Genomic DNA, 19568 nt, shown 5'->3' with positions numbered 1-19568 from the left:
ATGGAAGGGAATAGAATCAAGCACAGAAGCAGCCAAGTTCTAAGTATCTTTCAAATCATAAATTAAGCATCATTACCTCCACAAAGCCTTCCCAGGAGCCCCAAAGTGGAAATTACCTTTTCCTCCCCTGAAACTCTACATCATTTTAAACATACTGTCTGATAACTCTTCCTAATTAGTATGAAATAGAATTATCACTATTTTACATGTCTTATCTCCTGTTCCTGCCCCAACAACCCACTAGATTATAAATTATTTGAAAGCAAAGTTTCAGGAGCAATTTGTACTTCTTTCCTCCACAATGCCTTGCATTGTGCTTTAAATATAGTAAAAATAAAAACAAAACAAAACTGCAAAACCCACAATAAGGATGTTGAGTAAATAATGCAGAGAGTAGTAGATGGTTTACTGATTGATTCTTGCATGTGTTATTCTTTGTATTACAATCCAGTATAATGACTTTTGCACAATGGCACTTTTGTTGTCAAACGTATTCAGTTATGGATTCATCTGAGTCTTGAACTTGAAGCAATAAACGTTTGAAAAAATGTCAAGGACATCAGTTACTTACATAAATATATTAAAAAGTTCACCTCGGCCGGGCGCAGTGGCTCACGCCTGTAATCCCAGCACTTTGGGAGGCCGAGGTGGGTGGATCACCTGAGGTCAGGAGTTCAAGACCAGCCTGGCCAACATGGCAAAACCCCGCCTCTACTAAAAACACAAAAATTAGCCAGGCGTGGTGGCACACGCCTGTAATCCCAGCTACTCGGGAGGCTGAGGCAGAAGAATCACTTGAACCTGGGAGGCGGAGGCTGCAGTGAGCCGAGATTGCGCCATTGCACTCCAGCCTGGGCAACAGAGCAAGACTCCGTCTCAAAAAAAAAAAAATCACCTCAGGAAAGACCACCCATTCTAATTCCCTTGAAAAGTTATAGAAAAAGCAGATGGCTCTATAAGATTGGGGGTGGTGGGTGCATTAGGCTCATTTTAAGTAAGTCAAAAGTATAATTTAAAAAAAAGGCCAGGTGCGGTGGCTCACGCCTGTAATCCCAGCACTTTGAGAGGCTGCGGCAGGTGGATCACGAGGTCAGGAGATCGAGACTATCCTGGCTAACACGGTGAAACCCCGTCTCTACTGAAAATACAAAAAAAAATAGCTGGGCGTGGTGGTGGGTGCCTGTAGTCCCAGCTACTTGGGAGGCTGAGGCAGGAGAATGGCGTGAACCCGGGAGGTGGAGCTTGCAGTGAGCCGAGATTGTGCCACTGCACTCCAGCCTGGGTGACAGAGCGAGACTCCGTCTCAAAAAAAAAAAAAAATTCTGGCCAGGCATGGTGGTGTCATGTCTGTAATCCCAATATTTTCGAAGGCCAAGGCAGGAGGAGCACTTGAGGCCAGGAGTTGAAGACCAGCCTGGACAACACTGCAAGACACTTTCTCTACAAAAACTTAAAAAATTAGCCAGGCATGGTGGTGCACACCTGTAGTCTCAGCTACTTGGAAGGTTGAGATGGGAGGACCCGCTTGAGCCCAGGAGGTCGAGGCTGCAATGAGCCATGGTTGGGCCACTGTTCTTCAGCCTGGGTGACAGTGAGACCCTGTCTCAAAAAAAAAAAAAAATTCTGAAGTACATGTATTTAATGTGCAATTTTGTAATATTCAATTCTATCAATGACCTGTTTTTTTCTTTCTGTACATATGCTTACTCATCTTTCAATGATCTTATTTATTTCCATGAAGTTTAGGGATAAATAAGCCACATGTAGATAAATATTATCAGTCTACTGAATATATCACTGAATTGCATCATTGATGGCATTATACTCAGTTACAGAGCATTATGAATTCATCAACCCTCATTTTATCACTAATCAGTATCATGTCCATGTAACTGAATTTACTCTGTAAAATTTTTAGTGTAGGACCTCTTTTCCTATTATGATACACTTCCATCATTAAGGACGTGGAAATTTTGTCACAAATAGTAAGTTAAGTACCACATAACAATTAAGATATAATTCATTACTACTTCCTTAAAAACAAAACAAAAAGACTGTCCTTCAGAACACATCAAGGAGACAATTTTTTTTTCTATGAATGAATGAAACATGCTATGGAATGAATTGTGCACATCCAACCCCCGCCCCCCACAAATTCATATGTTGAAGCCCTAACCTCCAATGTGATTATACTTGGAGATGGGGCTTTTCAGACCTAAGTAGGTCCGTATGATGGGATAGTGCCCTTACAAGTAGAGACAGCTCTATCTCTATCTCTATCTCTCTTCTCTCTCTCTCTCTCTCTCTCTCTCTCTCCCCACCCTGCCATGTGAGGACACAGGGATAAAGGCAACCATCTGCAAGCCAGAAGAGAGCTCTGACCAGAAGCCAACTATGCTAGCATCCTGTTTTTAAGCCACTCCGTCTATGGTGTTTTGTTACGGCAATCCAAGCTGACTACGACAAAAACATATCAAGGAATTTGGAGACAAAACCCTAAGCAATTCAGCACTTTATCAGTGAAGTATTGCAGGAAGAGGAATGGATAGGATGCAGGAGAGGGGACACTGAGTTATATACAGCCTGGCCCTTTTACTGACTTCAAGTGAGACCCAGAACAAGTTGCTCTTTAGTTCGTAGTTTGGCTACAGATTCTGCATCTATATAATTACGACACTAGATAAGCTACTCTCACAGCCACTGCACAGCATCACTCCTACCCTCACTTTGACTATGACTGTACCTTGAAACTGCAGTCACTAACGACGCTGCAGTAACTAGGTGAGACAGGAAGAAATAATCACTGAAGGCAGCAACAAGAATAACAAAATGTCGTGCATAAATTGCAACTCTAGCATGACGGAATGCAAAATGTATAACTGAGATAAACATTTATGAAATCTGCTTCAAAAACAAAGATCAAGATTGAATACTGGCCGGGAGTGGTGGCTCATGTCTGTAAATCCCAGCACTTTGGGAGGCTGAGGCAGGTGAATCACCTGAGGTCAGGAGTTCGAGATCAGCCTGGCCAACATGGTGAAACCGCATCTCTACTAAAAATACAAAAGTTAGTTGGGCATGGTGGTGTGCACCTGTAGTCCCAGCTACTAGGGAGGCTGAGGTGGGAGGACCACTTGAGACTGGGAGGCAGAGGTTGCAGTGAACCGAGATTGTGCCACTGCACTCCAGCCTGGGTGACAGAGTGAGACCCTGTCTCAAAAAAAAAAAAAAAATTGAATACTGCACCACCATCACCATCTCTTTGTATTAAAGCTTAAGACGTACAAAAAAAATAAAAAGAATGTAGATACAACAGAAAGGGAATGCTGCGACTACACAAAGCACAATGGTCATTCATGTCCTTCCTACTTTTTGTTATAGTATACAATGATTTTTTTTTTCCAAGATGAAGTATAAGGAAGCATATAATTGCATAGGGAAGAGAACGTGAGATACTAACCCCGGACATAATAGTGTTGTCAGCAAGGCATTTGTCTTCCACTTAACACCTCTAAATGCTGAGGAAGTAAAAAACAGAATAGTTACTTTAGCAACTTGATTTAGTCCACTTTACAAACACTTTAAAGTAATCAAGGCACAATTACATTTTCATAAGTCGGCTAAAATTCCCCCATGAAATTTTTTTTATTTTTTACTTCACAGCCTTTTAATTTCTACATTGCACACAGCAACTTCCTGGAATAGTAACAGTTGTAATGCTTACTCTTATACATTACAGCAGACACATATCTGGTAGGGGTTCCCAGAAGGACCCATAACACAATGGCACAGGTCATTAAACCTCCTCCATTGGCAGAAGGAAAACCAAGGCAGGCCAGACCTAAAGGCACAAAAATGAAATAGAAAACCAGCAACAATAATAGTCTCAAAGTACATAGGACTTTATAAGAAATTAAGCACAACCTTATTAAGACATTATATGAAACAGCACACAAGGAAATTATCTAATGGGAGTACTACAAGCAAGGGATGCTCCAAGCAAATGTTACTTGCTTAGCTAAGTACTTGACACTTTTTCTTAATGAAAAAGTCTGATTTTCCATTCAAGGTAAGTGGAAGTAAGTTTTCATAAGTTGAATTAGCCTCAATTTCACTGTCTAAATCAAAATTACACAGAATATCTTCCCCTTTCCCACACTTCGGTAGTCACTCCAAAAACAGCACTTCTTTTTTTCCCAAAGAAATTTCCTTCTGTTTCCTTTTATTCAAGCTGAGGAATGAAAAAAAATCAAAGTGAGAACTGGTCTCAGGAAAATATAACCCTAAAAGCTGATTTTTGAAATTATCATTGACATCTGAAACATCTAATGAGCCATTTTTTACAGCAGCTTTGTTTACGAAAATCACTACTCTGGCTATCAAAAACTGACAAGCTCCATTTTTAGTTTATAAATGAAGGCACTAGGGTTCATCAGCCATTGTGAGCCCACTACAGATGCCATTCCATTTATACACTTAAAGACCAGCACTTAGGCTTGCTGTAGCATTTCAAAATGTTAGCTTTTAAATTATGAACTCCCTTAGCCCACTTAAAATATGATTCTACTCACGTACTGATTTTAACAATGCATTTATTTTGCAAAGCAAGGAATATACATATTGGAGTGTACAGTAAACTATTCAGAACTAAAGAAGCTATGGAAGGTGCTTGATATAGGAAGATACTTAGACTAATATCCTTAATTTGAGAAGACAAATGTAAATACTATAAAACACAGATTTCCATTAACTTTAGGGTATAATTTTCCAAGTCCCTTTGTACAAAGGAATCAAAGTTTAACATATGCCAGCAGCTTACTATGAATGTTTAAGGCATATCTGAGTGTACTCATTTAAAGTAATAAAGGTAACAAACAAAATTTGTGTTCCTTGACCCAGGAAGGCTGACAGCAACATTGCGTTCTTTGGGGGCCTGAAAACAACTGCATGAATCATCTTCCAGCCAAACTCCTGCTGGGCATCCTCCCACACATAAGAAAGTCTCTAACAAACATACAAGTTACTATGACAGAAAGTTACAAGAGCTCTGGAAGTTAGTTGAAACAGAATTTTCCTTTAAAGGCAGACTAACTGGAAACCAATGGCTCATTATGAATTCAGCAGGTGTCTGGAAGGTACATGATCCTGCCACACAAATGAATCACTCCCTTACTCAAAGTTTTGCATCCAAGGGAGTGTGTTAATTACATAAAACACACAACTGATTTACTTTTCATGAAGAAAGCAAAATGATTTAACCTACATAAGGAACTTGACCAATGTTACAGCAATTAAAAATTGACCAATACACAAGTGGTCACAAGAGTCAAAACAGTATAAACAGTATAACCTAAATTATAGTATTTTGCAATGTTTCATATTGTTATCTCATACTTCTAATCAATGAAAATCTTTAATAATGACATTTTGAGTTCAGAAACACATAAAAAAGGATATAACCAAAAAGTTGATAACAAACAACTCTTAATAAACCTCCCTGTTCTTTTAAAAAAATTTACACAACTCTGTACTTTCTGATTTGGTATAACATACAAAATCACTAGGCATAAAAAATGTGTTGTATTCAAGGTGCAATACTTTAAGTAGAAATATAACATTGATGAAAACTGGGCAGAATAGGCACTTAAGTATTTGTTGAATCAAACATATGCATTTTTACTTATGGGAGAATTCATCTTATTATATCTGATAATATCTTTATGGAGAATCCTTAATATGATGATAGCCACCGTTCCAGATAAGAAAATAATAACAAAGGAATTCACAATACCAGAAAATTTAAGAAAGAAAAAAAGAGAAGTTAAATCTCAAAACTTCCTGATTGAGCACTGAAAAAAAAATGCATGTACATATAAAAGAAAGACACTCAAATTATCATTATGTAAATCAGTTTTCTAACGTCAAATTTAGATCAATGACTGAATGCATCAATATATTAAGTGAACTTAAAGTTATGTTACAAAAGAGTATTACAAATAAAGTAATAGAAGCAACACTATTCTTAAGGTTATTTTTAGAAAACTTTAAGAGTACCTTCTCAAAGAGAAATAAGAAGTAAATAAGATCTGTAACACAAACTTAGTTTGGGAGCATGGAACCGACAACCTAAGTTCAGGAGACACAGGTTGAACTACTGGCTGACTGGCTTCTTAGCCAATGGATCAAGGCCCTAGTCTTTATTACTCTGTGAGCTTCAGGGCAAAGATCCCAAGAACCACTTATCTACCAGCTCTTCCTGTTTCTAAAACTAAAACTTAAAAACTATCCCCAAAGCAAAGCCAATGCCTTCTGCCACCCCATCTCCCCAGCCAAACCCATACACACCCAAAAAAGTTTCACCAGAATCTATGAAAAGTCCAGCACTGTTTTAGCGAGATGCCAATAAGGCTACTGACATCTAAACGTCTGTTAAATGTTGTAAATAAATTAAGTCAAGACAGAAACTAAAATACAGTACATTTGTTGTTACATTACTACTACTAGAAATTAGCCCTCATAATCTATCTAGAGGTCCTTCACTTTCACAACCCCTTTGGAGAAACCATTTAAATAAACTGTATCTGAGGAGACTTCTGGGGGGTGACAAAATGGGATTGGAACTGTTGCCCAAACAGAAGCCTCTCAGGAAAAGTTACCATAGGAAGAAGCAAGAGGACAAGGAGGAGGAGGAGAAGGAAGAATAACAGGAACAAAGAAAGGAGAGGAAGGGTATTTTCATTTTAAAGTCAATGGGAGTATAAGGAGAATCATCATGCCAGAAGACCATACTCCTAGTATCACACCATTCCTTACTTTCACTTTTTTAATTTTTAATTTTTATTTCAGAGACAGGGTCTCTCCATGTTGCCCAGGCTGGTCTTGAACTACCACCCTTAAGTGATCCTCCCACTTCAGCCTCCCAAAGCCCTGGGATTACAGGTGCGAGCCACCATACTGGGCCCTTACTTTCATTTTTACTTTTGTAATCCCCTTTGACCCATGATTGCTTTATTACAGGATATAAAGACAACAAGGAATAAAATACAATATAGACAAATTCATTTCTTTTTGACCAGCTTCTCTGTTCAGTCTCCTAAGTTACTAACTTCACATCCTACTCCCACTCTCAGCACTTTATCACGGCCCTAGTCATTAGTTATGTTCTCAGTTGGTTCATCCCTCAATGAGTCCATCCCATGTGAAACTACTTTCCATAGCCACAGGCTTCTAACTCTGTGGTTTCATCCTGTTGAAGATTCCTGAGGAATCAAGTCCTTTCACTCCGGGTCCACTAGCATGTCCTCTGCCTTATTCACTGTTGAGCTCAGAGCCTACCATAGCATCACGATAGGGACTAAAAAGAGTAAATGGTCCTTCACTGGCAGACATTATCTCCATACGATCCTCTCCTCTATATGACCTGCCTTGATGACACAGCCACTTGAAGTTGTGGGTTTGTCATATGAAATCCTTTCACCCTTTTCTCATCCCTTCCCAGATTTTTATGACATCCCTACCTTCCTCTACCCCAGTTGGTTACTACAGCTGGTTACTATTTTTCCTAACTCTCTACTGTGCCTAAACTTTTTGAACCCACAAACAAAAGCTTCCATTCCATTTTATTTTTCATCTCTTGCACAGTGTCAACTTCCACAGTCATATCTCGCTGACTCCCCACCCCAATATTCATTCCATGCAGACGTAGTATCTCCATTTCGGATTGCTCTTTCCCTTCAGCATAAACATTAACATATTCAAAACACAGTTATCTTTTTTTCATTGTGTATGCGGAGAGTGGAAGGGAGAAGAGGAGAGAGGAAACTACAGTCACAGAGAAGGAAAAAGATGTTACCCAAGATCATCTGTGATAACAAAATATGTTAATTTAAATATATATATTTAAATTTCTACCTCAAAACTACTTACTTTTTACTTCATGAAGTGCTTACCTAAACCACTGAATATTAGTATGAGGCACAGACTCCAAAATCTAATCTCACCTAGAAGCCCACTTGACAGTTTTGTTTTCCTAAAACAGGAATATAAAATCGTATGACCAAATGTTAGTTGAGTTTTTGCTGGTTATAATCCTGAAACCAATGGAAAAACGATTCTGCATGTACTTTCTCCATTTCTTTACTTTTAACTTCATGGAATTATATAATCTACTTTGACATTTTTTAATTTTCTTTTTTGCGTTTTGTTTTTGTTTTGAGATGGAGTCTCACTCTGTCACCCAGGCAGGAGTGCAGTGACACGATCTCAGCTCACTGCAGCCTCCACCTCCTAGGTTCAAGCGATTCTCCTGCTTCAGCATTCTGAGTAGCTGGGATTACAGACATGAGCCACACCCGGCTAATTTTTTTATTTTTAGTAGAAATGGAGCCTCGCCATGTTGGCCAGGTTGGTCTCGAACTCCTGACCTCAGGTGATCCACCCGCCTCGGCCTCCCTCAGCCTCCCTAAGTGCTGGGATTACAGGTGTGAGCCACCGCACCCGGCCTTCTTATTTTCATTTCCTAATATTCTACCTCATTTAAAAGAGACTAGGAGGAAATAATTTTAGCTTGCTGCTATTCACCAATAATAGCATCTCTTTGCTACTACTTTTCTGTAACCCTAAATTCACCCCATACTTCATTTCATTTTGTCCCTTTTGTCCTGATCATATTTCCATCTGCAAAGGTACACAAAAGTATATATAATGAGAGTCACTGTAGCTTTGTCTGTAAATTTAAAAACCTAGAAACAACCAAATATGCCCATCACAATGAAAATAAACTATGGTAATCCATGCAAATAATATGCAACCATTAAAAAAAATGATGTGCATCTATAAGTGACAGTATCTCTATGAAATAGCATTAAGTGAAAAAGAAAGGTGAAAAGTATGTGTGGCAAGATTCCACTTTTTCCCAAGAATATGATATACATATCTTGTAGGTACAAATATTTTTCTGGAAGGATAAATAAGAAAAAATCATGCTTATACTGTTAGACGGAGAGAGTAGGAATTGGAGGGTAAAGGAAGGGAGAGATTTACTTATACCTTTTCTATCTGGTTTGAAGTCTTCACCATATACAAATATACAAATGTTACTGATATTGCTTAAATTCAACTAAAAAACAACTTGCTTCACTGCAACCCACCAACTCCACCCTCTGCAAATAGGTTTGTTATTAGGGTATTTTGTTTGATTACAAAACCTCGTTCAACTACTTAACCCATCATTTGTTTTTTGTTGTTTTTTGGTTTTGGGTTTTTTGTTTTTGTTTTTGAGACAGTCTTGCTCTGTCGCCCAGGCTGGAGTGCAGTGGCGTGATCACAGCTCACTGCAGCCTCGACTTCCCTAGCTCAAGTGATCCTCCCACCTCAGCCTCTCAAGTAGCTGGGACCACAGGTGTGCGCCACAATGCCCAGCTAATTTTTTAGTTTTTCGCAGAGATGAGATCTCACTATGTTGCCATGGCTGGTCTTAAATTCCTGGGCGCAAGCAATTTGTCTACCTCAGCCTCCCAAAGTGCTGGGATTACAGGCTCAAGTTATCACGCCCTAACCATTTCCTATATTTTACATTTTTTGTATGTTAAGTATTTTGGTGGTGAGTGCCTATTGTCCTAGACACCCAGGAAGCTGAGGTGGGAGGATCACCTGAGCCAGGGAGTTTGTGGCTGCAGTGAGCTGTGACTGTGCCACTGAACTCCAGCCTCGGCAACAGAGTGAGACCCTGTTTCAAGAAAAGAAAAAGATTTTCTTTTATGTTGTAGTTTTCAGTACTGAATAAAACATAAGAAAACACAATTATGAATGAAGTTGTTTCTGCTGATGTGTGATCGAATTCAACTTGTCAAGAGCTTTAAGATATTGCCAATATATTATGATCTTAAATGATAATCCCTGGCCGGACACAGTGGCTCATGCCTGTGATCCCAGCACTTTGGGAGGCAGAGGCGGGCAGATCACCTGAGGTCAGGAGTTCAAGACCAGCCTGACCAACATGGAGAAACCCCGTCTCTACTAAAAATACAAAATTAGCCAGGTGTGGTGGCACATGCCCGTAATCCCAGCTACTCAGGAGGCTCAGGCAGGAGAATAGCTTGAACCCAGGAGGCAGAGGTTGCAGTGAGCTGAGATGGCGCCATTGCACTCCAGCTTGGGCAACAAGAGTGAAACTCCGTCTCAGAAAAAAAAAAAATTATAACCCCCAATAAATACTTAGGCCATTATTGCAGTGTTATTACCCCTCAAGTCCATGGCATGATCTTAGCAAAAGAAAAATACAGGCACAGCTTGGCCAAGCTATGCTTGAAATACCTTTGGATTTTTTTTTTATGAAGTTTGGGGCACATGAAGAAAGTCACTATATGTTTTTTTTTTTTTAAAATAAAAACCCAAATGAAAGATTTTAATTAAAATGAGTTTTATATGAAGGAAAAATAAGCCAGGAAAAAAAGATTAAAGAGACAAAAATTTGGAAAAAAATTATTACGTATGTTTTTATCTTTTTATTTTTCTTTTTTGTGACAGCGTCTTTGCTCTGTCACCCAGGCTGGAGTGCAGCAGCTCGACTTCCCCTGGCTCAAGCGGTCCTCCCACCTCAGCCTCCCAAGGAGCTGGGACTACAGCCATGTACCACCACTACTCTTAGATAATTTTTATGTTGCCAGTGCTGGTCTTGAACTCTTGGCTCAAGCCATCCTACCACCTCAGCCTCCCAAAGTGCTGGGATTACAGGCGGGAGCCATCGCACCCAGCCTAAACAACAAAAAAAAAAAACATAAAAAAAGCTTTTTTAAAATGGGCTTTAATCCTACAATAGATTTGAGGTAAATCCTGATGACCACATGACCACTGTTAACACTACCAGTGACGGGACAGGTTAGCATCATGTGCCTCCTCATGTATTCCTACCAAGAATGCAAGCATCTGGTCATGAGGAAACATCCTTAAGACTCAAGATGATAGTCATCATACAGAATGTAATGTCTGTACCCTTTAAAAATTTCAAGGGTATGAAAGACTAACGAACTTAGTCTAGATTGCAGGAGACCAAAACCATAATCCTAGATAGGACTGTGAACCAGAAAGGGAAAGAGTGACACTGTTGACCACCTGGTAAAATCTGCATGGATGGATATGGATTGGACAGTATTGATTCCTGATTCAGAGGGTTGTATGCTGGTAGGAGAGTGACCTCGTTTTGAGGAAGTACCCTCTGGAGTGTTTAGGGGTGACTAGACAACCTCTAGCTCTCAAAAGATTCAAAGACTAATGATAATGGACACCCACCCAGAAGACTGAACAATGAAGCAAATGAGGTACAGTGTTAACAGTCGGGATATCCGGCTAAAGGGACTACTGGAATTCTTTGTACTATTCTGGCAATTCTTCTGTAAGTCTGAAACTGTTTCAAAATAAATTATTTTTTTAAAAAACCTATAAGAAAATCATAATTTATATAACTGATAAATCAAAAGGTAAATACTTCACGAACGAATTTAGCCTTCTATTAAAATATTGTTGCATTTTTCTAGGAACTCCTTTAAAAAGTTATTTTTGCAACAGTAAAAATGTAAGTTATTTTGTGAAAATTTGAATTACATGCACCTCTTTACCAGCCTATCCATTGGTTTAACTGAGTTAATTCATATCAAATCATTAAAAAAAAAAAAAAAAGAGCAGTACTTTCAAACACACACTATGAAGTTTGGATTTTAACTACAAAGAGAGCCAGGGCAATCTGCAGTTGCTATACAGTCATTTTTTGCACCAAACATTGCCATCTACTGGAAATAATGGACCACAACACATATTACTTTTCCCTAGGAAAGTAAAAAATTATTTAAAAATCCTAAGGCATATTTGAGAACAAAATGACAAATGCGAAAAGATAACTAAGTGGTAGAAACTATTTTTAACCCGTTTAAAATTAATGAATTATGCTGCATTCTTTACATTCTAGAGTTTCAAAATCTTTTATAAGACAGCAATTCTCATAATATCATATGAGGTAAACAGGTCTCTAACGTTGGTAATAATGGAGGCACAAGAAGCAAATGTAGAAACATAAAAGACTTCTTGATCCATGACACAGTACCCTATGATAGGTCTCATTCAATAAAAATTCATGAAGGGGCCGGACGCGGTGGCTCACACCTGTAGTCCCAGCACTTTTGGAGGCCGAGGCGGGTGGATCGCTCGAGTTCAGGAGTTCGAGACCAGCCTGGGAAACATGGCGAAACCCCGTTTCTACAAAAAAATACAAAAATTAGCGGGGCATGGTGGCTCGCGCCTGTGCTCCCAGCTCCTTGGAGGGCTGAGGTGGGAGGATGGCATGAACCTGGGAGGTCGAAGCTACAGTGAGCCGAGATCGCACCACTGCATTCCAGCCTGGGCGACAGAGTGAGACCCCGTCTAAAAAAATAAAAATAAAGATGTAAATTTAAAAAAAAATTCATGTAGGGACTCAAAAAAGAATCAGGCCGGCCGGCAATTCGATCTTCTAGTCCAGTTGTTCTCAACAAGAGGAGCAGCACCCTCTAGGGGGCACAATGAGAATGTGCGGTGACGCTGCTAGTATTAACAGAGATGTCCTGCAAGGCACAGGGAGACCCACACAATGGAGAACTGAGAACTGTACAATGTCTTACAACTCTTTCAAATGCCCCACTCAACTTTCATGTGGGTGCAAAACTGCTTATGATTATCTGAGCCTAGATTCTAACTCAGCCACACCTTTATTTTATTTTATTTTATTTTATTTTGAGACAAGGTCTCTGTCTGTTGCCCAGGCTGGAGTGCAGTGGTGCAATCATTGCTCACTGCAGCCTTGACTTTCCAAGCTCAAATGATCCTCAAACCTCAGCCTCCTCAGTAGCTGGGACCACAGGTGTGCCATCACGCCCGGCTTTTTTTTTTTTTTTTTTTTTTAATAGACAAGGTGTCACTCTGTTACCCAGGCTGGTCTTGAACTCCTGGGCTCAAGTAATCCTCCCACCTCAGCCTCCCAAAGTGCTGGGATTATAGGCATGAGCCACTGCACCCAGCCCTAACTCCCTTTTACAGATAAAGTATTTTTACACAGTTTCAATATTCGCTGATATTTTTTCCCAAGAACACAACTGCCATATCAGTTGAAGGAAAATGGTACGTTTGGCTTGGAATTTTGCCAAAATTAATCATTTCAGAAAATCATGGCATAATTTAGAGTTATGTGGTATTAGAGCCACCAGTGCATACTATTTTTATATGCATGTGTTGCCACATTTACAACAATTATACCCATGGGTGCAAGCATCTGACAACGACTGAAATATATACCTAAATAACTATTTTATTAAAAGTTACCTCCCTTTTGTTTCTCCTTTATATTGTAGTTAGGATGTTATATTGATGTTTATTGAAACTATGTATATAGACAAGTTTCATCCTTACCTATTAGCATCATTTTAGAATAGTAAAAGGAGAGTTATAAACTACTTGTTAAACGAGGACATCGGCCGAGTGCGGTGGCTTACGCCTGTAATCCCAGCACTTTGGAGGCTGAGGAGGGTGGATCATGAGGTCAGGAGTTTGAGACCAGCCTGGCCAACATAGTAAACCCCATCTCTACTAAAAATACAAAAAAATTTGCCAGGCGTGGTGGCAGGCGCCTGTAATCCCAGCTACTTGGGAGGCTGAAGCAAGAAGAATCACTTGAACCTGGGAGGCAGAGGTTGCAGTGAGCAGAGATCGCGCCACTGCACTCCAATCCAGGTGACAGGTGACAGTGCGAGACTCTATCTCAAAAAAAAAAAAAAAAGAGGACATCACTGTGATTTGGGTTGAGAATTACCAATCGAGTTCAACTCCCTCTATTTATTATGGTGAAACTGAGATCCAGAGGGGAAATTTTGGAATTCTCAATTCAGTTAATGATCCATGCTTCCTGAAAATCAGAAATGCATTTTCCAATAAAAGCAATGCCATATATATATATATACACACACACACACACATATACATATATATACATATACATATATACATACATATATATACATATACATATATACATACATATATATACGCATATACATATATATATGTTTTGTTTTTTTTTTTGAGACAGAGTCTCACTCTGTCACCCGGGCTGGAGTGCAGTAGCGCAATCTTGGCTCACTGCAACCTCCACCTCCTGGGTTCAAGAGATTCTCCACCCTCAGCCTCCCAAGTAGCTGGGATTACAGGACCCCACCAGCATGCTGGGCTAATTTTTGTATTTTTAGTAGAGATGGGGTTTTGCCATGTTGTACAGGTTGGTCTTGAACTCCTGACCTCAGGTGATCGCACTTGGACACAATGCTTTAAATTTAGCTAGGGTCCCAGGCTAGCCAACAAATGGAGCTTATGTAACTCAAATATATAGCTAACATTAATGTGATTACAACGAAACCAAAAAGCCTTTGGTGATATAAAAACAGTACATTTTTGGCCGGAAGCAGTGGCTCATGCCTGTAATCCCAGCACTTTGGGAGGCCCAGGCAGGTGGATCACTTGAGGTCAGGAGTTCAAAACCAGCCTGGCCAACATAGTGAAACCCCACCTGTACTAAAAATACAAAATTAGCTGGGTATGGTGGCGCATGCCTGTAATCCCAGCTATTCAGGAGGCTGAGGCAGCAGAATCGCTTGAACCCAGGAGGCAGAGGATGTAGTGAGCCAAGATTGTGCCATTGCACTCCAGCCTGGGCAACAAGAGCAAAACTCTGTTTCAAAAAAAAAAGACTGTACATTTTTAAAGCAAAGTATTATGAATAGAAACACCTTATTACGGCATTCAATAATTCATAATAGGCATTCAATGTTCATAATTCATAACAGGCATTCAATAAATTCATAATAGACACTCGGTTCATAACAGGCACTCAAGAAACATATAAATTGATAAACAAAAGGTCTTCACTCAAATGTTAATCTTTATGACTCATGCCTCCTGAACAAATGTATTATAAATTCCAAATTTTACACCGGTTTGGGAACCTGTATTATTTTCTGAAAACATTAAAGTGCATTCTCATGACAGCTAATTAAAAAACAAAATAGGGCCGGGCGTGGTCGCTCACACCTGTAATCCCAACACTTTGGGAGGCCAAGGTGGGTGGATCACTTGAGGTCAGGAGTTTGAGACCAGCCTGGGATAGTGAAACCCCGTCTCTATTAAAAATACAAAAATTAACTGGGTGTGGCAGATGGCACCTGTAATCCCAGCTACTCATGAGGCTGAGGCAGGAGAATTGCTTGAATCCGGGAGACGGAGGTTGCAGTGAGCCAAGATCACGCCACTGCACTCCAGCCTGGGCAACGGAGGGAGACTCCATCTCAAAGAAAAAAAAAAAAAAACAGACCAGGTGCAGTGGTTCACACCTATAATCTCAGCACTTTGGGAGGCCAAGGCAGGTGGATCACTTGAGGTCAGGAGTTCGAGACCATCCTGGCCAACACAGTGAAACTCCGTCTCTACTAAAAATACAAAAATTAGCCAGGTATGGTGGCCCGTGCCTGTAGTCCCAGGTACTTGGGTGGCTAGGGCACGAGAATCACTTGAACCTGGGAGGCGGAGGTTGCAGTGAGCCGAGATTGTGCCACTGCACTCCAGTCTGGGTGACAGAGCGAGACTCTAATTTCTAATTTCTAATTTTTACTGCTAGCATACAGAGATATCATTTTTTATACTGATCTTAGATTCCACAACCTTGATAAATTCACTTATTCTAGAAGTTTTTTGTAGATTGTAACTTTTTTTTTTTTTTTTTTTTGAGACGGAGTCTTGCTGTCACCCAGGCTGGAGTACAGTGGCGCAATCTCGGCTCACTGCAAGCTCTGCCTCCCGGGTTCACGCCATTCTCCTGCCTCAGCCTCTCCGAGTAGCTGGGACTACAGGCGCCCACCCCCACGCCCAGCTAATTTTTTTGTATTTTTAGTAGAGACGGGGTTTCACCGTGGTCTCGATCTCCTGACCTCGTGATCCGCCCGCCTCGGCCTCCCAAAGTGCTGGGATTACAAGCGTGAGCCACCGCGCCCGGCCAAAAACCTTTCAAACTAAAAATTATTATATTGTCTCTGAACTTTTCTGTGTCTAGGCTTGATCAGGGGCTCAGACCCACAAGCTCAGCTGATGATTATAGGCTCTGGGTCCAAACAGCAGTTTGCAGGTGGCTGCAGCAAGGTGATAAGACAAGTACAGGAGAATGGAGATCGTGATCCAGGTGACTGAGGAGCCACAGCTGTTGCATGGCTCTGACATCTGTAAGTGCTTCATCATGTGCATAGAGTTTAGCTTCCTGTCCATGTTCCCCAACCCCAACCCTGTGTCAGGATTGCATCTCCCCTCTCCACTGGCCACATGAATGTCTCTGTGTGCCATAACCAGGCATGGTAGTGCATGCCTGTAATCCCAGCTACTTGGGAGGCTGAGGCACCAGAATCACTTGAATCCACGATGCGGAGGCTACAGTGAGCCAAGATCACACCACTGCACTCCAGTCTAGGCGACAGAGTGAGACTCTGTCTCAAAAAAAATAAAATAAAAAGATGTCTTTGTGCACCAGAAGCACATCTAAGACAGTGTATTTCTCCCAGTCAAGGGCCTAGAATCAAACAGGATCTGGTGAAATTTTCTGTATTGGAAATGAGAAGCAGCAAAAGGGGGGAAAAAAAACATGTAGAAGCACAGAGGAAAGGGAACAGATGCTACACATGAGGTGGTTTAAATCCGTGCCAGTATGGCAGCCACTGGTCCTATGTGGCTCTTCAGCACTTGAAACGTGTCTGGTCCTAAGGGGATGAGCTAAAGTGTAAAATACACACCAGATAAGATATTTCTGTGCCCCAAAAGTGCTATATAAACACTGTACTCTAGTGAATGAATATGTTTCTCACAAGGATATGTGTTAGCAATTCTGAAACTACATGTATGCCAGGGTTGCTAGGGTTGAATAAATAAGTCAATGCATCATAGATGATGAGAGCCAGGTTTCTCACTTTCAGGTAAAGAAATTACAACCAAACCAGGGGAAAAGGCTAGAAGTAATGCTGTGGTGCTGGATGAGGGTCTGAGATACCATATGAACTCATGTTTATTTACTTATTCGCTTTTATATTTTTCCATTAGCAGTTAGCAAGTAGTCTGTAGGGTGATACTACAGGCTGTAAAGGTGTACAGTCTATAGAGCGATACCTTGCCACTGTAAGAATAACCAGTTTCCCCAACACTCATTCACCTACAATTTTAACATTCATTGATCATATTGACCTGAATCAATATTTAATTGGAGGTTGAAAAACTAGTGATTTTCAAATTCTATCATTCCCACTGAAACAATTCAATAAGCGATGACCAGGTACTCAGCTAGTTGACAAAATCCTTCATAGCCCATAATGCAGGTTGAGTTCTTTTATACTTACAGTTACCAAGATATGAAGCTTTGCTTCTCATTTGTACACTGAAAGTTTCAGGTATGTTTCAGGTTCTGCAGGATTTTGTGAGCTACTCTAAGACACAACCAGCATGGGTACCTGGGGTAGCCAAAATGGCATCCACAGTGGGATCTAAATGCTACCCTAACCTAAGAGAGTACTCCAGGCAGGGCACAGTGGCTCACGCCTGTAATCCCAACACTTTGGGAAACCGGGGTAGATGGATCACTTTAGACCAGGAGTTTGAGACCAGCCTAGCCAAAATGGCAAAACCCCATCTCTACTAAAAATATGGGGGAAAAAAAAAGCCAGGCGATCCCAACTACTTGGGAGGCTGAGGTGGGTGGATCACCACAGGTCAGGAGTTTGAGACCAGCCTGGTTAACACAGTGAAACCCCGTCTCTACTAAAAATACAAAAATTAGCCAGGCATGTTGGATCACGCCTGTAATCCTAGCCAGCTACTCGGGAGGCTGAGGCAGGAGAATCGCTAGAACCCAGGAGGCAGAGGTTGCAACCAGGCAAGATCCCACCACTGTGCTCCAGCGTGGGCAACAGAGCGATACTCTGTCAAAAAGAAGGGAAGGGAAGGGGAGGGGAGGGGAGGGGAGGGGAGGGAAGGGGAGGGGAGGGGAGGGAAGGGAACTCCAGAGTCGAATACATTTGTAAAATGCTGAGTTAGGCTCAGTCAAGACATTTTATTATGAATGAGATTAGGAGACTTTTAAACACTTTACTAATGTGTTTTGTAAAGCTGAGAAAGGAGGCAGTAGAAAGTAGCATTTTCCAAACTTATTTGACTAGACTAGTGTTCTACATAATGCAGTTTGGGAAATGTTGATGTGCACCATTATAATTTAAAAAAAAAAAAAGCATTTTTCCGGCCTGCATAGTACACCCACCTCCCTTTCTGCCTCTGCTGCCGCCAAGGTGCCCATAAAGAAGCTTATGGCAAAGGAGGGTTAAAAAAAAAAAAGCAGGTTCTGAAGTTCACTCTTGATTGCACCCACTCTGTAGAAGATGGAATCATGATGCTGCCAATTTTGTGCAACTTTTGCAGGAAAGGATCAAAGTGAGCAGAAAAGCTGAGAGTCTTGGTGGAGGGGGTATGACCATCAAAATGAGCAGGAGCAAGATTACTGTGACTTCTGAGGTGCTTTTTACCAAAAGATATTTGAAATATCTCACCAAAAAAATATCTGAAGAAGAATCACCTACTTGATTAGTTGCACATAGTTGCTAACAGCAGAGAGTCAGCAATTACATTACTCCCAAATTAACCAGGATGCAGAAGAGGAGGAAGATGAGGATTAAAATTCACTTATCTGGAATATTTTGTATGACTTCTTGAATAAAACTTGGGAATCAAAAACAAAAATAAAGCATTTTTCAACCCAAGACAAGAAAATAAAGAAAGAGCACTATTAGAGATATATGTCATTACTCTCGCTTGCACCCTCCCCCTAACAGCCACGTTTTGGCACTCAGATAGAGAATATCATGGCTTAGCATGTTCTCACTGCATAATTGTCTCTCTGCATGCATGAGCTATTGTTGTATGAGACATTTATAAATCAACTGCTCCCTAGGTCTGGGAGAACCTATATTGGAGAGAAGGAGAAATAGGAAACATTAAATGTGTACTACTTGCTAGGCACTGTGCTAAATATTCTATGTTAGCTCACCTCACCCTGACAGCAATCAAATGGGGTTATAATATTTTATCTCCATTTTACAAATTCGTAAATAGAGGCTCAAAGTAATTTAACCAAGTTCATACAGCAGTAAATGGCAGAGCCAAGATTCTAATTCAACTGTGTCTGGTTCTTTCCAGTGTAACACCTCTGGAAGCCAAGGGCCTTCTAGGTACACTAAATAAGTTTCAATGGGAAAAGAAAATTCCCTCTTCTGGAATTGCTTCCAGGATTAGACTTGACTGTTGAGGAACAAGGGGTTGAGACCTAACCTGAAATAAGGGGATTTTCCAAATTTTCCCATTTGGTATGGCTTTTATTTTTATTTTTTGAGACGGAGTCTCGCTCTGTTGCCCAGGCTGGAGTGCAATGGTACGATCTTGGCTCACTGCAACCTCCACCTCCTGGATTCAAGTGA

The 19568-nt window shown here is 40.6% G+C and overlaps 2 pseudogenes; one reads left to right on the top strand and one right to left on the bottom strand.

The window, feature by feature from the left end:
• The window catches only part of LOC101179463, a 50741-nt pseudogene extending 34412 nt beyond the window's left edge, over positions 1–16329 (bottom strand).
• A 1218-nt stretch (positions 16330–17547) lies between these two features.
• On the top strand, positions 17548–18770 carry LOC115833228 (annotated as a pseudogene).
• The last annotated feature ends 798 nt before the right edge of the window (positions 18771–19568 follow it).

The sequence above is a fragment of the Nomascus leucogenys genome, chromosome X (genome assembly GCF_006542625.1).
Source record: "Nomascus leucogenys isolate Asia chromosome X, Asia_NLE_v1, whole genome shotgun sequence".
In the NCBI taxonomy this organism is placed as follows: domain Eukaryota; kingdom Metazoa; phylum Chordata; class Mammalia; order Primates; family Hylobatidae; genus Nomascus; species Nomascus leucogenys.
The sequence above is the reverse complement of the archived record's forward strand: the minus strand, read 5'-3'. Positions and strand labels throughout refer to the sequence as shown.